Source organism: Cyprinodon tularosa, unplaced genomic scaffold (genome assembly GCF_016077235.1).
Source record: "Cyprinodon tularosa strain WSP-4 unplaced genomic scaffold, ASM1607723v1 ctg79, whole genome shotgun sequence".
Taxonomy (NCBI): domain Eukaryota; kingdom Metazoa; phylum Chordata; class Actinopteri; order Cyprinodontiformes; family Cyprinodontidae; genus Cyprinodon; species Cyprinodon tularosa.
In genome coordinates this window covers 1,473,872-1,497,696 of record NW_024039551.1, presented here as the reverse complement: position 1 = coordinate 1,497,696, position 23,825 = coordinate 1,473,872, and the positions used below count along the sequence as shown (strand labels likewise).

Below are 23,825 nucleotides of genomic sequence, written 5' to 3'. Positions count from 1 at the left end.
TCCTGCACCTTTGGCGCTCTCCAATGGGAGATAGAGGATCTAATCTCCCGGGCTCTAGAGGACGATCCAGATCCAGGAACTGGACCCCCCAACCGTCTCTTTGTCCCCAAGACTGCCCGCTCCCAAGTTTTAGACTGGGGCCATTCAAACAAGCTCTCGGCTCACCCTGGCTTCCATTGAACTCTCAATTACATCTCCCGCCGCTTCTGGTGGCCATCCATGGCTAAGGAGGTCCGGGAGTATGTACTTGCCTGTCCAATCTGTGCCCAAAACAAATCATCCTACCGGCCCACTGCTGGTTTACTTCAACCGCTTCCTGTCCCAAGTCGCCCTTGGTCTCACGTCGCCCTAGATTTTGTGACTGGTTTGCCTCCCTCACAGGGAATGACGACAATCCTAACAATCATTGACCGATTCTCCAAGGCCTGTCACCTCGTTGCCCTCCGCAGACTCCCCACGGCCTTTCAAACTGCTCAGCTCATGATTAAGCATGTTTTCCGCTTGCATGGCCTCCCCCGGGACATTTTATCTGACAGGGGGCCTCAATTCACATCACGGGTCTGGAAAGAGTTTGCCTCATCCCTAGGTGCCAGGTATACTCTTTCTTCAGGTTATCATCCCCAAACTAATGGTCAGACTGAGTGGCTAAATCAGGAACTCGAGGCAACCCTCCGTTGTCTCACTTCCTCCAATCCGTCAGACTGGTGTAAATTCCTTCCTTGGGTAGAGTATGCCCATAACAGCCACACATCCACCGCCACTGGCTACTCTCCCTTTGAGGTCTCCTTAGGCTACCAGCCCCCCCTTCTTCCTTCAGATGAGAGACTAATCTCTGTCCTATCGTTTGACAGCCATGTTCGTCGCTGCCGACAGTTCTGGGCTGAGACCGTCCAGGCTCTTCACAGAACTGCCGAACAGAACCGCAGATTCGCTGACCGGAAAAGAATACCAGCACCTCCCTATCGTGCCGGCCAGCGAGTCTGGCTGTTCACCCGAGACTTATCCTCCAGATCGACAAACTGGCACCCCGCTTCTCCGGACCTTTTACTATCGAATCCATTGTCAGTCCCACAGCTGTCCGTCTTCCCCTCCCCACACACTCCCGAGTGCACCCGACGTTTCATGTGTCCCAAATTAAGCCTGTGCTCACCAGCACGTTGTGCCCTCCGGCCGTTCCCCCTCCGCCCTCCCAGGATCTTCAGGGCCGCCGGATCAGGCGGATCGTGGCCTCCCGTCCTCGGGGTAGGGGCTGCCAGTACCTCGTCGACTGGGAGGACGGCAACCCCCAGGACCGATCGTGGGTGCCCGGCTCTGCCATCACAGATCAGTCCCTGATCGACGACTTCCTTGCCTCTCGCCCCTCCACGTCTTCCTCTGGGTCGCCGGGTGGCGACCGTTGAGGGGGGGGTGGTGTCAGGGCTCTGCCTCTCTCTCCCTTCTCTGCAGGTGGCTGGAACTGACAGGTGGGCGTGGTACACACCTGTGGCTTGTTCAGCGGCGTGCGGCTCTGCTATTTAAGCAGCACTTTGACCGCTGATGGACGCCAGAGTGTTAACCTTGTTGGTACGCTTAGAGGCCTCTGTCTGTGACAGCTTACCTTTTTCTCAGCGCTAACCCAAGTCTCCTGTGTTTCCCAGGTCTTTTCTCCTTGTGAAAACCGTTCCAGCGTTTCCTCGAGCTCTGACGTCTTCAGTGGAAGTTCTCCGGTTCAGACTGTTCTGGACCTACCTCTGAATAATCCCTCCAGCTCCCTTGGTGGTACCAAGCCGGGCTGGAGAGCCTTTCAAGTCCTTCTGGTTCCATCAGCTGCCCCCGGATTCCTCCTCGGCCGCTGCTGCTCGGGCCCCTCCTCACAGACTTCAATCACCTGCCCACCTGTCGCTCAGTCACCTGCCAACTTCTCGGGAGGTTCCTCAGTGAGTCCGTCTCTCCACTCCCCCCTGCCCGGTTCCTTCATTCGGCGGTAGGTTTATTTAACGTTTCCCCTATCTCGTTCTCCCTATCTCTGTGTCTAACTTTGGCTCTCACCGCAGATCGATCAGTCCTGCCTGCGCTGATAGTCCACCTGCTCACCGTGCCGCAGCTCCCAGTGTTTGGTTCCCTCGCTGTTTAATTAAACGTCTGAAAATTGCTCTTGCCTTCTGTGTTGGTTCTGCATTTGGGTCAAGCAACTCAAAACCATGACATGCTGAACTAAAGGGAACAAATGCTTACACTCCTTGACCTGTACATGTTGGGGATAGCTACAGGGCTCGCCTTTGTGATTCCTCTCTTCATCACAAATGTTCACAAATCCCCATGGATGACATCATCTTGTTCTGAGGAACTAAGGCCAAACAGACAGAGAGAAGCTGGACCAGGCATAGCATCCAGATCCAAACCCTCAGCAGTCACTGTCTTTGGCCAGCAGGCCTGGACAGCAGTGACGGTTAATGTGCCAAATACCACCACCCCCCACAGTCCAATGTAACCCCCCCATCAGTTATTATTTTCTCCCTTGCTCTGCTCACGAAAGCTTGATTACATCATGCTCAGTGTCCACATTTCAATAATACCTCTGAAAACTCCCACTGGCAACAGGACACATGCAGGAGGGGGTGGCCATGGAGAGAAAAGATGAAAGAATGCTTCATGAAGTCAGACACAATCCGGGGAGACTCCCAGGATTTGTTGAAAGACAAAACATTAACAACCAGCCAAAGGATGCAGCTCTCTGTAGTCGTCTTCGATCCTAATCCCTGCTTCTGCAGATGTAAGATTTGTCTGACTTAGGCCGGACAGCCAGGCTCTCTTTTCAGCCCCTAACTCCTCATCCATCCAGTGGGGGGGCTCTTCGCTTCTTGCAGGCCCAGCCATAGCAGACATTTTTGTGGTGAAATCATTAAACCCACGTGCAGCTCTCTCTCTGTGGTCACTGGGGGTCGTGCTCCTCTGCCTTTAGCTGAATAAATCATAAAGTTTGCCGGGGGACCACACAAGAAGCCACCTCAGTGCAGCCAGAGCATCCATGCACACGCACCGCAGCTCCAGACCTTGTTATGTTTCAGAAAAACACCAGCTTTAAGGCAGAGATAGAGGGAGAGAGACAGAAAAAAGCAGAGAGGAAAGAGAAACTTAAATTAAATAAAATCCAGCATTAAAAAGTGTTGGAAAAAATATAAATAAAAGACAGTGATAAAAGATGGACAAAAAGCTGATCTGGAGTTTAACGAATGAAAGAAGTGAAACAATAAGAAAAATTCCCCTCTGGGCTCAGAGGCATCATAGAACCCAGATATTTGCTTACTGTGACTTCGTCTGGGCGACCTCGCCACTCTGATCCTTCAGACAAGACATTTTGAAGATGAGGAAACACTTTCCTGTCTGAGGATCACATACCATCTGGGTTCACAGAGAAAATACCACATATTAGCTGAAGTGGTCACTTTCAGGATAAAAGTCACTAAAGCTCCGGTTTCCATGGTGAATCTGACAGTAATGAAACTCAGGCAGATGTTTTTATTACTTTAACCTCAGGATGTTTTTCTGTAGTATTACAAATTATCACATAACACTCATATTTGAGTTTAGAAACACAATTAAATTAGCCATTTAGTTGTTAAACAGCCTAACTCATAACTCAAATAACTCATACTGTACACTCACTGTATAAAAAGACATTATTTTTTTTCCTTACTGTTGAAATTAATCAGACCTAACTAAGCATATAACAGTGAAAAGAGCTAGAACATTGTAGGAGAATTTTTAAAGCACCATAGTTTCACATAGAGCTGAGCCTAAATTGTATGAGTTGGTTTTATCACTGCAGGTATCCAGCCATATACTGTACCTCTCAGAGTGGTTTGGAAATTGTTCACAAAGTTAAAGAAGCTCTACCCCTTAAAGAAGGGGGGTTTAATGATTCTAAATTTTTCTAAAAAAAAAACAAAATCACTGAAGTTGTCTTTTAATAAATGCTTTCTCTTTTAACGAACTGAAAACACAAAAGAAGGTATTTAAAGGTTCATCAAACACGGAGGATTCTTTAGGACACAGATATACGTCCTTGCTTGTCTTTTTTCAGGCTGTGCAATATAACTTAGTAATGAAGGTCATAAAAGTAAAAGACTCTTTTAGACACTCTGTGGTTTACACACCGTTTGCTTTATTACTGCTGCTCTGAACAGCGAGGGATCAAAGACACAATGCAAGGGAATATCTGCTGTCTCTACATGCCCATCCAGGACAAGTGATGATTTATTTACTTACTCTGGCTGGATGTTCTGATTGAATTGTCTCTGAAGAAATTAGAGATAGCATGATTTGAACTGAACACATTTAATGATCTAGGGCAGGTTAAATGTCGTGGCCAAGAGTCACTAGCCTCGTGAGACCATCCTGATCTCGCGAGCTTTCAAGGTTTCACTCGCAGATCAGTCTGGAGACTCCGTTAAAGAAAATTTGGAGCCGTTCACCAAACGAACGTCCAATCAGCGTTGGCAACGAGAAGCGCGACAGTTCACTCTAAAGAACATGGCGCTTCAGCCGATGAAACTAGCGTTAGCGTGGCTATCGAGCAAGTTTTATCGGAATTACAGAGTATTTCTTCACTGAAAGAAGAGCAAAACACTGCTCTGGAGGCTTTTCTCAGAGGAAAAGATGTTTTTGCTCTTCTCCCGACTGGTTTCGGCAAGAGTAGCCTGGCTTGTGGTTGTGTTTTCGTCGTCGCTCTTTTAGTACGTCATATGCTTCGTTGTTCTGATTGGTATATTGGGCCTGTCTATCACCAACATAGGCCAATCAGCTAACCAGTATTTTCGCCCCTCCCCAAAATTACTTCAACAGAAGGTTTCCAGATGGATATGCGGAGCAAATCCATCTGGCGGAGTCAGGTTAAAGAGTCACCTTCACAGGCAAGAATCCTACGATGGAATCAGCTCTTCCTTTTAAACAGATTTCTTTGCATGAGGGGAAAAACAGATCAGGTACAGTTCGGTCGTATTTGTTCCAAAATGGCAGCTTCGCCTGATACAGCGACCCACTATATCCACTGTGGAAGATAACATGCATTAACTGGTTCAGTCCGAGGTTGCTGCAGGTGGCTCTTAAGTCTTCTAATGGATTTTCATGTTTTCTTTCTGCTATACAATTACATTATCTCTGACCAATATTTCAGCTTTGAGTTTTGGCCGATACTGATTTATTGACCCAATATGATATCACATGAATCATACATACTTTTATTGCTTATTTTGTAGTGAGGAATGTTAGAAAATATTTAATAGAGATAACAAAAATCAACAGAATTAGGTATGAGAACAGCTGTTTCAGTTATTGTTATGGCTGGGTTACAGAAACTTAAACAAAAAAAATCTAGCATTTCTATCGGCCTTCTTATTTCTGATTATAGTGTCTCCAGTTTATCTACAAAAATAACAACTAGGCAATGCAAAAGTAGAAATAGAAAAAGATTTTAATTTTTTAGTAGTTGATAAATTTAATATTTTTTCACTGAGTTTCTGTCTAATATTCTGCTGTCAGGACATAGTGACAGTTTGAAGATCCGTCCATCTATTTTCCGTCACGCTTTATCCCGGTTGGAGTCCCGAGGACTGCTGGTGCCTATCTCCAACTGTCGACGGGCGAGAGGTGGGGTACACCCTGGACAGGTCGCCAGTCATTCGCAGGGTGACAGTTTGAACAGATATCAAATGAAATTGACTTTAAACGGCTCAAAAGATTCCCTAAATCACGAGTAAGACCGCTCACTGGATAGATGTCTAGAACACAGTCAGTGACACCCACCACAAGGAGGAATAGCTGGTTGTTCCCAAACATATTCATAGAAGGTTAAATGGAATGAAAAAAGTCAGGTAGGAAAGTGAAAAAAGTTGTCGAACAAAATTATCGTAATATTTTTGGGAGCATTTTTAGGGAGTGAATTGGAGCCATATAATAATTAGAATAATTTGATCAAAAACAACAACAACTGTGAAAGGGTTTCACTGTCAAATTCTCCAAAAGAATCATTTTGTGAGTTTTGAAATTTTTCTAAAGTTTTCTTTCGTTAAAACAATATTTAAGTGCATTGACTGGTGTTGCCATGATTTGACTTGTAAATCAAAACAAAAATAGAATGTAATTGAGAGAAAAAGAGCTGAAGTAAGTGGAAACTTTAGAGTCAAAAGGTGCTAAATAATTTTTGCTGGATCAAAGCTGTGGAACTTTCTTCTACAGGGTCTGAAGTCACTGTCAGACAGGAAGATTTTCTCAAGGCCCTGTCACACCTTGGTGATTTAGCCAGCGTTTGCCTGATGTTCCCGGATCTCCTAAAAATGCTGGCATAGGCTATGTATTTTTTTTAAGTTTGGGTGTATACATAGCGTATTCAAGAACCCTATGTAGAGTCAAGAACTTATATCCAGCTACAGCATAACCTCTTAAAACCCACCGGGTCACCGGCGACCCGGTGGACCTTAAGTGGGGGTAATAATTCAGAATGCAAAAGTTCCATAACCCAACTGTTATAGCCAGAGGTCTGAAGTTGTCTGCATGTGTGGTTGACATGATGTAAAACAAATAAAATACAATAAAACCTGCCTTTACTCAAGAATATCTTTATTACTAAAAAAAACAAAACAAAAACAAAAAAAACTGTGTAAAAAAGAAAACAAAAAATTGGAGAAGTCATGTAAGCTTTGTACAATGTATGTAACATCAATATATGTATGATCTCCTGATGAGCAAGTAAATGATACACAGTAAAAAAAAAAAAAAAAAAAAGAATATCTTTATTACTGCTGTTCAAAAAGATCTATAATTTCCGAGAATAGAAAAACAACAACTTTGAGCCATGTTTGAAATGATGCAGGTCGGTCTGTGTTCTACTCACCCAATTTTTTAGGAAACTAGAGGGTGTTAGCTTTCAAATAATGTATTGCACATGTAATTTGGGCTTACAGTTCCTAAGTTATTTGCTTTTCCATTTGGGTATGCAAAATAGGCGAGGATTACCCAAAATAAGGTAGATGTTAAGAGGATAACTTATGCATAACACACAGCAGCGTAATGCCCATGGGCATTACGGAGCATCAGTTAAATTTGCTCCCCTCAGGCGCCCGGAGGCGCCCAGTCTGCATAAAAACATGTCTTTGATCACAGTATTAACCTAGCTGTTGTTTACTGCCTGCCCCCCCCCCCCCAAAAGAACATACAAAAAGAAAAAAAAAAAGAAAGAAGGTTTTCAGTTGCAGTAGATTCAGCCTGATGAATCTGCTATGAAGTTTGTTGGTCGTGGCCGTGGACACAAAGGCAGGGAGGATCCATCTTACTCACCTTCTCGTTCACTCTATGATGGGGATAAAGTCTGGAGGAGAACTGACAGTTTCCTCCTGTGAACCCCCTTTTATACCAAAACGCTACCAACCAACAGTGGCTGTAAGTTAAAAATACGTTTAGCGGTTGTCTGGAACGCGTCACATACATTGATATGTCTTCGAGATAATTTCTTGACACTTAAGTTATGCACAAGTTACTCATAGGTTTTGGATAAACTAGACACCACAACCTATGAGTAACTTACACTTAATGCATGTCAACGATCAGATAACTTACCTGTAACTTATGGCCCATGTATGAGCATGTGGTGGCACAGGTCGACATACTTGCCGTATGTCGACGTGTGCCTGCGTGTTTCAGTGTGATTCAGTGTGCTCATAACTTAAACAAATGTACCTATAACTTATCCAACGTATGCCAGTGTTTCTGGCTAATTCTTCGTGCGTCAGGCATACGCTGGCTAATGCTACGTTCACACCGGATGCAGCAAGAGCAGCAAAATCCCGTCTGCCGCTTAATTTTTGCTGCTTGTACCAGTTAGTTCTGACGTGCGGCTGAAGCAGCTTTGCTGCTCTCGCTGCACGGTCCAAAAGTGGCTCTGACGCGCGTTGGGCGGAGCTTCACTATCCTTTCTCTGCCTTGCAGCTATATTTGGTGTGATCAGTGGGAATAAAGTAGTTTTAATATGTTTTTTAAGTGAGAAAGTCCACCTGAAAACTCAATCATTGCAGTCAGTTCATTCAGATTATCATCCTGCCTTCCAATATTTTTTCTGTCGGAGGCGCTCAGACCCCCACATACCGGCGGTGCGCCGACAGTAGGAATCCCTTCATCAGCAGCATCTGGCCGGATCGCCTCCTCGCAGTTCACCGCGGCAGCTGGTAGGTGTTTTTCATCTAAATAATCTAAACTGCAGGCAGCAGGATAATAAAAGCAAACATATTCTGCCGGCAGATTTTTGCATTTTAAGTAAATTTAATTTCAATAAACTGTTTCAGAGGAGTGATCACAGCGCTCTGTGTCATCAGCGATGTGTCTCTCTCCCTGCCAGCTCCCAGATCAGCTTCTCTGATTGGTTGATGCGGCGCGTCGAGCAGCAAAGTTAAATTTTTCCATCTCGAGCAGCAGCGCGTTTCTGGCGCGTCATGCGCGTCAGATGCTTACTCGCGCCCGACATGCTGCTTCAGCTGCTCAGACGCGCTGCTCCTGCTGCTCAAAACGCGCTGCGGGACCTTCTGCTGCGCCTTGACGCGCGTCAACCATTGACTTTGCATGTAAACTCGCTGCTTCTGCCGTGCCTGCTGCGTCCGGTGTGAACATAGCTTAAATCGTCAAGGTTTGACAGGGGCTTTAACAAAGTTAAAGCATTATCTGAAAGAAGATCAACACTGTGAATATTGATAATGATTTCTGATTTGAAGTGTTTAATGTTTTTTTATTTATTCTTTTGTATTTTACATTTGAATTGTGATCTGTAATGTTTTAGCACTTTTAAATGGGTTATGAAGTTGTAAATTTGAAATTGCATAAGCACTTTTTAATTTTTATTTGTTCTCCTGTCTTAGCTGAACTGTCCCTGTCAAATTAATAAAATAAAAAAAAAGGATGTGATCAGGAGGCATACTTGGGCAGCCAGTGCTTTACCTGAGCTAAAGTAAAAGCAACAACTGTTACTGAGCAGTCCAAAGACCACCTCTAAATGAAGGGAAAAGATTACACTAAACTCAGCAGAACAGCAGGCTGATCACAGCACTGACTGACATTTATGTTTAAATTATTTTCATTTATCTTATGAAATATACAGGTTTTCTAAGACTAAATTTTCAGACTTTCTTTGTCTGTAAAATTTAGATGTAGAAAAATATCCCTCGATATGGGATTGATTTAAAGATGTAGCAATTTGCATCCTTTGAAATGAATGATTCAAAAAATTGAACTATTTCACAATATTCTGTTCCTATTTCTTTGTAACATACACAACTGCTGCAGAAGGCATAAAAGTCCCACGCCATGATGGTACCACCGCTATGCTTTACAGCTGCCAACACAGTTTGATGCCTAGTCATGTAGACATGCAAACTGGTTCTATTCATTTTGTAGCTGAGGTTTTTTATCTTTTAAAGAGCAAAACGTAATTTATCGAAATAAACTTCACATTCGCCTATTTGAATTCCTCTCTTTAAAAATCTGTTTAGAAATGGTTGCGTTTTACAGAAATACATATTGATTATCAAATATTGATATAAATCGGTTTCTTGGAGTTCTTCACACATTCCTGTTGTTCTGGATCAGTTTGATAATTTTTTTGAAATTTGACGTTCATGTTTGACGCAACATTAAGTTTCATTCAAGACTCGAGTGACCTGAGCGCTATCTAAACAAACCATAAAATACAAACCATCAGCTTCACCGACAAGTCAGTAGGCCGTGGCTGATTTGATTATACCATGACACACACTGACTGGTTGCCTTATTTATGCTCACCCAGCCAGCACTGAGTTGGAGCTTATTTAGATTTCCAAACCACTTTGGTTCTTGAGTATTTTTAGGATTGAGAAACTAACCTCCTCTCTTAAAATGGAACTGAACAAATTAATGATGTGGTAGGGATGGCTTCTCTAAGTAAAAGAAACACAGATAACCAGGGATATTAGATGGGTCTATATACCGTCTCCTAAAATAGTGATAAGATTGTGGAAATGTGGGTTGAGTACCAATATGATTTATTGTATTGCAATAACTATGGGCCCCTAAAAGACAATAAGATAGCATCTAATTAACTATGTTCGAAGCTACAAAGATCGTTGAGTTACTCACAATGATTTAGATGTCAGGGTAGGTTGATTCACTTTTCACTTGTGGTTATGGTTTTCCTGTTTTGTTGTGATATTTTTGTAATCTTGGCTAAATTAAATTTTTAATTATGTTGCAGTAAGAATTGCTTTCTCCCCCCTCTAGACTAGAGCAGCTGTTCTAAAAAATTTTTTGCAGCGCCCTTCCTTTTGTGTTCCTATTGAGTTGACGCACCGCGTTGCTTAGCATAACACTTGTTAGAGCGGGCATACATTGTACGATATTTTCGATCTTTTGAAAATTGTGGTTTTAGAGGGTTTGAAGGAAGTCATCTATGTTAAGAAAGAAAAAAAAACAACCCTAAACCTAGGGGGTGGACTCAGGTTTCAGCTCTCAAAAACCTACAATTAAGTTGAGTTGATTCCTTCTGGCTATCATCACAACCCCCACCCCCCTTACAGGGGAACAGAACACCTTGCCTGTCAGCCAGGCCAGCAATTCCCTTTAAAGACCCCGCCCCCTTTCAGAGACATAGACAGGTATTGGGTATTACGGGATAACAAGGAAACCAAACGACCCCCATTCCAAAGGTTCGGACACGTTCAGCCGGTTCAATTTGCATGTTTTCTAAACCAAAACAAGTCCAGTGGATTGCTTTTTTTTTTACTTTTTAAAATTTTTCGATCTTTTACGAAATCACAGGTTTAAAAAGTTTACAGTTCATGATGTATGTTCTTACACTGTATGGCCCAACGCTCTCATGCGATGTACCTGTTAACACGGTATTTTCAAATCACAAGAGAGGGCACTTGTATGACTTGTCAATTTGGAAGCCAAAAGTAGACAGTAGAAAAATAATTCCCTTGTTTGGAGATGCTCGTAGCTCTGCTTCAATAACAGGATTTGCACACGAACACCTCATGATGGCCAATTCCAAATATATTAGATTTTCTGCCAACCTTACGATTCCTGATCAGGAGGTGGTCGTGAGTGGCTAATTGCCCCTTGTTACCCCCTGCATACAACATGAGGTAGGACGTATGATGAGGCTGTAACTCAACCAATCCAAAACATTCATGCCTGAAGAATCATATTAACCAATGAAAAGTGTTACAGCTCTGCATGTGAGTATAGTCTAGGGTGACCATATTTTCATTTGGGAAAACCAGGACACCTTGGTGCGGGGGGGGGGGGGGGGGGGGTGTTTGATTGAAAGAACAAATGTCTCATCATCGGGATTTGCTCCGTGATCAGAGGAAATGTTACTTGGCGCCGAACAGTGGTGAAAATTGGAAGTTCAGTTTAATATAATACAACTCTGTGAATAGTTCCGTCTGAAATTAATGAAAATAGTTGTTTTAATGGTTATTGAGTCAGATATGTGGCGTTAATGTTTGGTTTATCTAAAGGTTTTTATCTGTTACTGTGTAAATGGGTTTGGCTGTAATTTAAGGACAGATTCTAATAGATCTGCAGAGTGGAAACTATAAATCTGATAGGAGTTTAATTTTTTTATTGTTGTTTTGCACAATATGCTTAACTAAGTATTTTTTGTTGTTGAATATTAGAGATTTTGCAGATATATTTTGTAGATACATTGTTTAGATTTACTTATATATTTCTAACCCTTTTATAGAATAGGATAGAAAATCCCTTCATTGTCCCACAATGGGCAGATTTACAGCAGCAAAAAGATTATTGAAAATGGTCACACAAATGAGGACCTTAGAGAAATGTATAAGAATAACATAATAGGGAAGGGTTAAAATATAAAAAATAAAATTCTGTAAAGTGTTTTAATAATATAAAACTGGAGAATTAATAACCAATATGCAGCTATGGACATTTTTACAGTAATGGATATTTGAAAATAGCAGCAACATCAGAGATGTGCAGAATGACAGCAGCAGGTTATTTAACTGACTAAGGTTTCTATCATTACATTTGATTTGATTTGTACGGAGCCCCCTAGGGGACATGGGGAATTTTTTTTCTTTTGCGTTACCTCGCAAAACTTTTGCGTTCCCTCGCAATACTTTTGCGTTCCCTCGCAATACTTTTGCGTTACCTCGCAATACTTTTGCGTTTCCTCGCAAAAACTTTTGCGTTCCCTCGCAAAACCTTTTGCGTTACCTCGCAATAGGGCTTGGTCGTCGTGACGTCACCACTTTGCATGGTCGCCCTGTTGACGGCGCACTTTACGGCTTCCTTAGACTATTGCCTGTGACTAACGCGTACTGTACTCCCTCTCAGCCGTGTTTTATTTCGTTTAATTTCACCGTAACTTGATTTCAACCATGGTAAACCGTTGCTGTATTGTGGGCTGTAACAGCGCATCACATGATCGCCGAGGGAAAAACCTACAAAATGGGATAACTTTCCACCGCTGTCCTGCCTGGAGGCGCAAACACGGAGACCAAGTTTCACAGATAACAAAAAGTCGTCGGCTAGCTTGAATCGCGGCTGTAAGACGACAGAACAGAACTTTCCACAGTATCCTGATGTCAATGCGAGTGTGTTCCCTGCATTTTCATTCTGGTAAGTTAAAGATGCACGGTTTTATTTTATAGCCTACAGTATTTCCTTCCTTCATCCGTGGCACCACATACATGCATGAACGCGCGCCCAGAGACTGTTGATATAGCATTTTCATCCTCGTTGGTTGATATAGCATTTGATATAACATTTTCATCCTCGTTGGTTGATATAGCATTTTATCCTCTTTGGTAGAACACACTGCCAGTTCCTACAAGGACAGGGACATCCCTCTCCATTTTCAAAAAAAACCCTGAGGTTGACAGCTGTCATAGCACCACTTACCGGTATAAATTTTGCTGATCCTAGCGCTTACCAGCCGTCTTGTAATGTAATGTAATCATATAATACAATATAATAATGTGTATATTGAGGATCATTGATAACATTATGGTTCTGTATGTGTTCAACACTGCTGCTGTGGATAATAATTTTAAATTGTGTCACCAGGAAAACCAGCAAATGAAATGTACACCTCGCATCCGGATTGGGCACCATCACTACACTTGGGCCACACTGAGATAAAGGCCACACAGACTGCACGCTATGAGAGACAGGAAAAGAGAAAACGGCAAAGGACTGACAGTACACCTGCGAGGATGAGACAGCTATTGATGACCTTGTTCCGCCCGGTAAGCCTTACAGAGCCAGCAGATTCAACACCGTATGTTGCTTTTGTGGCTTTTTCAGCTGCATGATGCACATTTAGCTAAAAGATGTCCTTATTTTATCCATAGTGGAGACACCAGCACCAGCTGAGGATGGAGCTGAGCAGACACCGCTGACAGAATGTGACTTCTGTCAGCGCCGGCATGCTAAAATCAACCGGCTGCTGGAGGAGAACAGGACCCTGAAATGTGAGCTTGGCCAGAGACTTCAAGCTTAACACTAGCTTTGTGACCATTCATTCAGTGAAAGGAATCTCAAATCTTCATCAAAACATTTATTCAAAATTTTAAAAAAAATTTTAAGAATAATTTGCTGAAATAGAAATCAGCATTTGTTTGATACTTAGTGTTAGAAAAAAAATGTGTCCTCACAGGTTTTCTGAACCATCTTCTAATCTAGTCTCCCCCAGCTGCTGGTAGAAACAAGATTTTTTTACCATCATTCAGAAACTGGATAGGTGTTACATCTGTATTTTGTTGAAAATCATTTATTGAACATTGTTATTAATAAAATTTTAAGGAACAGATTAAATAGTCAAAGATCCGCAAAATATAAAAAAATAAACAATAGTGCAGTGCTGTGGCCATTCAAGTTAACTCCTAGTTTGAATCAGTCTTTCAAAGTGAACTATTTAGAAAAATGAGTGCAGTATTGACTGCGGGTTATTAAATCTGACCTCATAAAACACTGTAACGGGTAACTTTGAGCTTAAATCATTCAGTCAGAGGTATTATGCAGGTTTAAATGTCCTGTGCTCATTTCATTTCTTTTTCTTTTAAGTGATATAACAATATAACAGCGTGGTTGTTATACTTTACTGTTGTATAACTGTGATTTATATGATATGTATACACATGCATGAGGGGTTGAGGTTAACGTTTGCTTTCCTGCATAGAATGAAATATAATGGTGTCCTTACCTGCATAATTTATGTCTATTTTTTTTCTCCTCAGGTCTTGCACTCTCAGCGCATTAATGAGACTCCCCTGAAGCCATGGGTCATCATTGCTGACGATGGGCAGGTTTGCTGTGCACACTGTACATGCATGGCTGGAATTGCAGAGGCATGTACACATGTTGGGGCTCTGCTGTTTAAGATTGAGGCAGCAGTCCGCATCCGTGGGAAAAAGACTGTGACAGATGTGCCAGCTTATTGGAAAATACCAGCAGGTATCAACAAAGTCAGCGGTGAAGTCGCCCACAAGATGGACTTCACTTCATCCAAAGCGCAGAGGATTGCTCTGGACAGAGTCATCGATGACAACATTCCCATGCCTGGCCTACGGACACGGGCCAGCACACGCACTGCCCAAGCCACATTGGACGACTTATCGTCAATGTTCCCTGTTCTTCAGAACCATAGGTCAGTTTGTATGTCCACAGTGAAGCCCTACTTTCACAACTATGCTGCTCCTGTCCAGCCAGCTGTGATCCCAAAACCCCTGCAAGACCGTCTGCGCGACCCAAAGTTTGAAAATGCTCCTCCAGCTGTCCTTCTCCAGCACTGTGAGACAGTGAAAGACATTGCAGCTGCATATTATTGCACGTCGTTATATTACAATACAATTATAGATTATATTATTGTATATCATGACATATTGCATCGCAGCCTTTATTTATACAATTTAAGAAATGCATATTGTTAAAAGTAATTATATAAGACATTGCACTAACATTGTTTTTTAATGTGTACTATAGTACCTGTAATAATTTGCACTACTTCAAATGTTATTGATATCTGTTATTACTTAATTTGATCTACCTCCAATTTTTATGTTTGTAATTGATGTTTCATAAATACGTATTTTTTATTACTTTGGAATTTTTTTTATACATAGACATTTTTTATAAAAAGCATAGTATTTTGTATTATTACATTGTATTGTTATATTTGCATATTATTGCACGTTGTTATATTATACAATTATAGATTATATTATTGTATATCATGACATATTGCATCGCAGCCTTTATTTATACAATTTAAGTAATGCATATTATTATAAATACTTATATAAGAATTTGCACTAACAGTGTTTAACTGTTAATGTTTACTATAACTACAATTTGTATAATAATAATTTGCAATATCTCCACTTTCCATTTCTCCATTGATGTTTCATTAAGACCGACTTATTAATAGGATTGAACATTTTGTATAAATACATACTATGTTATTGTAAGTAATTGCACTGCATTTTCATCGCGTCCATTTTTTATTTGTAACCATTTACCTACAAGCATTCAAACTGCACTGCACTGTTCTGCGCTACACTGTGTTCTCAAGTTTCACTACTTGCAAATAAACACTGAAAAGGATCTGATCGTTTGAGACCTCTTGCTTTTGGGTATGGATGCAAAACACACCTATGGCTAAAAAACAACCCACTTGTTAAATGTTTGCTTAGAGTGTATTGTTGATACAAAGAAATTGTCAATTCCATATTGAGCATCGATCTTTTCTTTAATACAGTAATTCATAAACACCAGAATAAAGTGGTTGACTTTAAGGTGTGGAAGTCCAGTGTAGTATTTCACTTTGACGGTGTCTTCCTTCAGGAAATCTTCATCCATTTTTCTCTGGCCAAGCTCACGTTTCAGGGTCCTGTTCTCCTCCAGCAGCCGGTTGATTTCAGCATGCCGGCGCTGACAGAAGTCACATTCTGTCAGCGGTGTCTGCTCAGCTCCATCCTCAGCTGGTGCTGGTGTCTCCACTATGGATAAAATGAGGACATCTTTTAGCTAAATGTGCATCATGCAGCTGAAAAAGCCACAAAAGCAACATACGGTGTTGAATCTGCTGGCTCTGTAAGGCTTACCGGGCGGAACAAGGTCATCAATAGCTGTCTCATCCTCGCAGGTGTACTGTCAGTCCTTTGCCGTTTTCTCTTTTCCTGTCTCTCATAGCGTGCAGTCTGTGTGGCCTTTATCTCAGTGTGGCCCAAGTGTAGTGATGGTGCCCAATCCGGATGCGAGGTGTACATTTCATTTGCTGGTTTTCCTGGTGACACAATTTAAAATTATTATCCACAGCAGCAGTGTTGAACACATATAGAACCATAATGTTATCAATGATCCTCAATATACACATTATTATATTGTATTATATGATTACATTACATTACAAGACGGCTGGTAAGCGCTAGGATCAGCAAAATTTATACCGGTAAGTGGTGCTATGACAGCTGTCAACCTCAGGGTTTTTTTTGAAAATGGAGAGGGATGTCCCTGTCCTTGTAGGAACTGGCAGTGTGTTCTACCAAAGAGGATAAAATGCTATATCAACCAACGAGGATGAAAATGTTATATCAAATGCTATATCAACCAACGAGGATGAAAATGCTATATCAACAGTCTCTGGGCGCGCGTTCATGCATGTATGTGGTGCCACGGATGAAGGAAGGAAACACTGTAGGCTATAAAATAAAACCGTGCATCTTTAACTTACCAGAATGAAAATGCAGGGAACACACTCGCATTGACATCAGGATACTGTGGAAAGTTCTGTTCTGTCGTCTTACAGCCGCGATTCAAGCTAGCCGACGACTTTTTGTTATCTGTGAAACTTGGTCTCCGTGTTTGCGCCTCCAGGCAGGACAGCGGTGGAAAGTTATCCCATTTTGTAGGTTTTTCCCTCGGCGATCATGTGATGCGCTGTTACAGCCCACAATACAGCAACGGTTTACCATGGTTGAAATCAAGTTACGGTGAAATTAAACGAAATAAAACACGGCTGAGAGGGAGTACAGTACGCGTTAGTCACAGGCAATAGTCTAAGGAAACCGTAAAGTGCGCCGTCAACAGGGCGACCACGCAAAGTGGTGACGTCACGACCAAGCCCTATTGCGAGGTAACGCAAAAGGTTTTGCGAGGGAACGCAAAAGTTTTTGCGAGGGAACGCAAAAGTATTGCGAGGTAACGCAAAAGTATTGCGAGGGAACGCAAAAGTATTGCGAGGGAACGCAAAAGTTTTGCGAGGTAACGCAAAAGAAAAAAAATTCCCCATGTCCCCTAGGGGGCTCCGTAGATTTGTTCCTGCTCCCGGTGGTTGGAACCTTTATTCCACTCTGGATTCTTGTGAGTGTAGTCTTTGTTCACTTTAACTTTAAAAAAAATAAATAAATAAACAAACAGTTTTGAAAACCTCGGTATTCATTCTTTTCCTGCTTTGTGTGTCAACTTTCACGGTTGCTAAGCAACAGAGCATAAAACCCGCCGAAGGGTGGACCTGGTCGAATTTACAGCCAAAACTCTTCCGGCCTCCTTATTTTCAAGGACTTCGAAGGATCCAGTCTAGGTAGACCACGTCCTTGGAGGATGCAGCCCAGGATTTCGAACAGAGCCTCTGATTAAGAACAGGGCTGCCTGCACTGACGCGGCTCAGGGATTACGTCACACGCAGCGTCGTGCGCAGTGAAATCAGGACATTTCCTCACTTTCTAAAAAAAACCCGGGACGCCCGGGACAGGACGTGAAATATGGATATGTCCAGGGAAATACGGACGTTTGGTCACCCTAGTATAGTCGAGATATCACGTTTAGCTAAAATCTTCCCAGCAGCAGTAACAACAGTGTGGGCATGATCAGTGTAGCCAATGTTACAGTTTAGAGTCACTATGAACATTGTTGCTTGTTTGTTTAAAGAAGAGGCCACAGGTCAACTGCATACTACAATGAATGAAGGATAACTTCCTCTATAATTCATCTTAAAAGGAAGCGTTGACAAAGACTTCTATTAAATACATTTCCCTGTGAACACAAGCTTATTTATTTACTAAAGTTACAGGTTGAATTACATTTTTTTTTTTCAAATAAATTGTTTATTTACATCTCTATATTTTGTGAGGAAAAAAAATCTGTGTAATTATCAGACTGTCATTTCATCTCTTGTCTCAAGCAACCCCAGGGGTGTGCGTACCACACCTTGGGAATCCCTGCTCTGAATAAAATAAAGAAATTAACATTTCTGTTTTTAAAATGGCTTACTGGATTTGACAAACAACAATGTGGTGCATTATTAGCCCCTACCAGAAGAAGTGTGTACCAGGAAAAACAGAACAGTTGGACTCCATCCTGGAGAGAAATATCAGCTGTGCTGCTGCCATCAACACCTTTGTTTATAGATGTTGGAGATCGGCCTGTTTTTCAGTGTAGTCCTGTTTCTCTGACTGTGACTGACTGGATGTGCTCTCTTCATCCCCTAACATGGGAGCTGGATCAGAGCTCGTCCTGGACGGGGCCTCCTTTTACAGCTGTTGTTTGTATCTTTGCTTCTGTCTCCTTGAACCCCAGTGGGCCTCAGCAGATGGCCGCTCACACTGAGCTTGGTTCTGCTGGAGGTTTCTTCCTGTTAAAAGGGAGCTTTTCCTCTCCACTGTTGCTACAAGCAGGCTTAGTGGGAGGGATTGCCTTCGAATCAATGAGTCGATGCAATCAACTGGTTTTCCTTAGATAAAAAATTTAGAATTTATGACTATATGATCCCGTGAACTGTAAAGTGCCTTAAGATGACCTGTTGTGAATTGGCGCTATATAAATAAACTGAATTGAATTGAATTAAATTGTTTTACCTCTGGTTTCTAAAACACTTATTTTTGCTCTTGCTCATTAAATGATGTATGAGAGTACTTTCCTGTAAACAGGATTACTTCTTAGTTTTTTTCTTATTTTTATCTGTCTGTCTGTTTATCATCATAATCACACCCTTTCATGATAATTTCTGGTCAAGAAAGGTAAAAGTAACATTTTCATGTCTCTAATGGAACACAATAAAAGTAAAAGACTTAATTTAGATAAATACCCAGAAAAATGCAGATGCTCAAAAATACTTAAGTACTGTAATGAGGTAAATGTACTTTAATACTTTAGTATAATCCTCTTCTTCGGACTATCACTCCTCGAGACCAAAGCTGACTGGTCTGCTATCACTTTCCATCACACTCACTGTCAGCTGATTAAAGGTGGCTGGGTGGGTCGGGGGGATTCATGTGTCATAGTGAGAAATGTCAGAAGCAGCCTGCAGAAATAGGTGAGGTTTGATCCTGAAACATTACCTTAACAGCTAAAGGAGGCTGTAGCACCTCTCGACCCCAGGCCACACATCTCTGAGTGAACTTTGGCCCTGTGACCACACCAGTGGAGCTGGGTACCCCTTCAAGCAAAACACGCACTTATGTTCACACAAACAGCATCTCATCTGCCCCCAGCCTTGCAAAGAGGCAGCCATTACCTGGAGATTGCATCAGTGTCAGTTTGGGGGGTGGGGGGGGGGGTGGGGGGGGGGGGGTTTCTTGCTCCCTGGAGTAAAGCAGTAAAGCTCAGAGGGCAGGCGCCTGATCTTCTGTGAAATGTTAATGTGAAACAAAAAAGGCTGAACTGAGAGTGTAGCAACACTTGGGGCCAGGCTTGTTGGTGAAGAAACTCTATCCCCCTTAGCATCGTTCAACATTTGGTCAGGCAGAAAACATATTAGTTAGATCTGAGGGATTTGGTTTTAAAATGTGCACTGCTGGTTTTCTTATTAGAATATATACATGTATATTTAGGCATATTTACATACACAGAGCGCTACACTTCTTAAGCTGGGACAGAAGTATTTAAGTATAGGCCTATCAGTACTGGTATTTGAGTTTTGAAGGCGGTAAATTGGCCAAGGAATGTAGCCTGTTGCCTTATCAAAGTCTAAAAGCCAGGGATCTTGAAATGCTGAGCTTTGTTGAGTGTTTAGTTTATCTATCCAGTAATTGCACATTGTAAAACTGTCTATCTGGGCCCGTTGCTCTCCCCAGTGGCCAATGTAACCATCTGGCCTGTGCAAAGATCAGAGTAGGAAGTTATGTGGGACGTCAGAGGATAGGAACTCTGATAGCCTCACATGAAGTTGGCTAGTTCTTTAACATTCCAGTCATTGCTTCAAATGCTTGTTACTGAGTGTCTGCAAGCATTGGCAAATCTGTCTGTTTTCAGAGAAATGCTTTGCAGTAAGAATATAAGGAAACATTGAAAACCTGAAAATTCTTCTCTTTTCTATCCACAAGACATGAGGATTGGTGCTTTCGCTTTCAGATAGCAGCAAACAATCATGTTCTCTGTGACTGTAACTAGAGGCCAGGCTTACAGCTTCTTCAGACCTGCCACCTGCTTCTTCAGACCGTTTTTGTATGGAGAAAATCATCTATGCAGCTTTGCTATCTGTCTTTTTGCATTGGACCAGCAGTGAAGGTTGACCAGTGGACAAAACAACATATGAACAAATTTGTTCTTAAATTGTTGAGTGATTTAGGAGAAAATGATGCATACACCTTAATTTTTCTCCAATTTCTAATCTTTTGTCGGGTACAGGGACATTTTCCAAGTGCTCCAGACTGACGGAGTCTTGTTCTGTCAGTCAGCTAATATATAGACCCAGTTTTCCAATAAATGTCAACATTTGTTGTTATTTAGAAGCAATTCTCCATTTTATTAGGCTTCATCATATATATTATCAACTCTGCAATTACAAATGACATTTCTATTGGCTGATGACCGAACCATCAGTAACTAAACCTGCACCTGGCATGTCGCCATCCAGGGGACTGTGGTTAAATTTGTTGTCATTTCATCTAAAAAAAGGACAGTCTGAGATTATGTGAAACCAACCTACTGTTGAAATAACATCTGGAACTGAAAACTGAGTTCTGTAAGAAAGATGGAGAGTGGATGAGGGGTGGCAGCTGTAGTCTGGAGGTGTACAGTACAGGTTTGTGACTGTATTAAAAGTAGATTTAGCTAAATGTTCTGTTTGTCTTACAATCATATTAGTCTTTCACACAGATGTTGCACCTCTCGCCTATATCAGTAGTTTTCGATGACTGTTTTTGGATCAAAAGATCATTATTATTTTACTTTTACTTCTGCATCAGTGCAACCATGACATTTCCAGCTCATGTCATTTATTTCACTGCTTGGATTTTTCTGATCCTTTAATTCTGCTACTCAGCTCTCAATCAACAGAATCTTATCATCCAAACTGGTAAAGTGTCTCTTCTTCGTCTTCAATATAATTTCTGTGAATGAGTGCGTGAAGTCATGGCATTACCGGGGCTGTGCCTATGCAGATTTACATTTCTCACTTTAGCTCAGGTGGACTGCATCAGGTTTAAAAGGATCATTTACTGAAGTTAAGAACGATTGTTGATGAGTCCTTTTATGCCTAAGTCATATACACTCACCGGCCACTTTATTAGGTACCCCATGCTAGTATAGGGTTGCCTTCAGAACTGCCTCAATTCTTCGTGGCATAGATTCAACAAGGTGCTGGAAGCATTCCTCAGGGAGTTTGGTCCATATTGACATGATGGCATCACACAGTTGCCGCAGATTTGTTGGCTGCACATCCATGATGCGAATCTACCGATCCACCACATCCCAAAAATGCTCTATTGGATTGAGATCTGGTGACTGTGGAGGCCATTTGAGTACAGTGAACTCATTGTCATGTTCAAGAAACCAGTCTGAGATTCCAGCTTTATGACATGGCGCATTATCCTGCTGAAAGTAGCCATCAGAAGTTGGGTACATTGTGGTCATAAAGGGATGGACATGGTCAGCAACAATACTCAGGTAGGCTGTGGCGTTGCAACGATGCTCAATTGGTACCAAGGGGCCCAAAGAGTGCCAAGAAAATATTCCCCACACCATGACACTACCACCAGCAGCCTGAACCGTTGATACAAGGCAGGATGGATCCATGCTTTCATGTTGTAGACACCAAATTCTGACCCTACCATCCGAACGTCGCAGCAGAAATGGAGACTCATCAGACCAGGCAACGTTTTTCCAATCTTCTATTGTCCAATTTCGTTGAGCTTGTGCAAATTGTAGCCTCAGTTTCCTGTTCTTAGCTGAAAGGAGTGACACCCGGTGTGGTCTTCTGCTGCTGTAGCCCATCTGCCTCAAAGTTCGACGTACTGTGCGTTCAGGGATGCTCTTCTGCCCACCTTGGTTGTAACGGGAGGTTATTTGAGTCACTGTTGCCCTTCTATCAGCTCGAACCAGTCTGGCCATTCTCCTCTGACCTCTGGCATCAACAAGGCATTTCCGCCCACAGAACTGCCGCTCACTGGATGTTTTTTCTTTTTCGGACCATTCTCTGTAAACCCTAGAGATGGTTGTGTGTGAAAATCCCAGTAGATCAGCAGTTTCTGAAATACTCAGACCAGCCCTTCTGGCACCAACAATCATGCCACGTTCAAAGTCACTCAAATCACCTTTCTTCCCCATACTGATGCTCGGTTTGAACTGCAGGAGATTGTCTTGACCATGTCTACATGCCTAAATGCACTGAGTTGCCGCCATGTGATTGGCTGCTTAGAAATTAAGTGTTAACGAGCAGTTGGACAGGTGTACCTAATAAAGTGGCTGGTGAGTGTAGTCAGCTGCATGGCCGTAAATCAAATTATAAATTGAAAGTTAACTTATTTAAGTGATATGGTTGAGAAATTTAAATCCATATATGAATTAGATAGAAAAAATAAGGATGTAAATATGTGTAAGTTCTTATTTTTTTTCAGTATTATTAGAGTAAAATGTTTTCAGCTCTGACTAGAGTTACTATTCCTAGTTACTCTGGGAATTAAAATTTTGCATTTGTGGGAAAAGATGAAAGACATGAGAGGCCTTACTGAAACATACAGTATATTTCCTAAATTCTAGGGGGCTAATCCTAACATACGAAATTAAATGTACAGATTAATCTGAAATGCCTTAATTGATGGATGGCATTCTTGCACATATGCCCCCCCCCCAAAGAAATAAAATCCATACAATCCGTAAACTCTGCTCATGGTGGTGCCTACAAAACATTTACCCATCCACTTTGCCTACTTTGATTGACTTGTTTGTCAATCAAATATTTTGCATACTTGTTGAAATTGACATTTTTTGCGTAGGCACCAAGCCAGGGGACCGCTCCTGAGGTTGTAGGTTCGAAACTGACAGGAGGACCCAAATGCAAACTGAAGCTGGAGGGGTTTATTTGAAGATTTAATTAGCAAAATGTTCAACAGAAGCCAAAATCCAAAACATAAATCCCCCAAAACTGAGAACCAGGAAAACTAACAAAATGGCGGCAAAGAAATGATGGCAAAAAAAAGCCAAGAGGAGGAGGATATATGGGAGAGAGAAACAAAGACCAGGCTAATTAGCAGATTGGGAGCAGGTGTGAACAGAGAAGGGATCTAAGGAATAGGAGATTGACACATTAGGGTGAGCAAGAAATATCTAAGAACTCAATACAATCAAATATGACTAGAAGACAAAAATGGAAATAAGACCAATGAAAACTCAGAGATATAACTTAAACAGAAATATAACCATGGCAGAAACCCAGTCCCACAGACTGCCACTCTGGGTGTCTGAGCAAGACCCTTTACCTCCAATCTCTCCCTGGGTGCCCCACTATGGCAGCCCACCGCTCCCAAAGGGGATGGGTTAAATGCAGAGGTAAATTTCTCTAATGTGAGATCAATAAA

General features: G+C 41.9%; 2 long non-coding RNA genes across 2 annotated transcripts; one reads left to right on the top strand and one right to left on the bottom strand.

Annotated features, from left to right (window-relative positions):
- Positions 1-13,467: 13,467 nt before the first annotated feature.
- On the top strand, positions 13,468-15,633 carry LOC119773871. The gene is made up of 2 exons (XR_005279466.1): positions 13,468-13,502; positions 14,268-15,633. It is a non-coding gene; the product is annotated as an uncharacterized LOC119773871 (long non-coding RNA).
- A 142-nt stretch (positions 15,634-15,775) lies between these two features.
- Positions 15,776-16,827, bottom strand: LOC119773870. The gene is made up of 3 exons (XR_005279465.1): positions 16,763-16,827; positions 16,134-16,315; positions 15,776-16,028 (listed from the first exon to the last, which is right to left on the bottom strand). It is a non-coding gene; the product is annotated as an uncharacterized LOC119773870 (long non-coding RNA).
- Between the last annotated feature and the right edge of the window lie 6,998 nt (positions 16,828-23,825).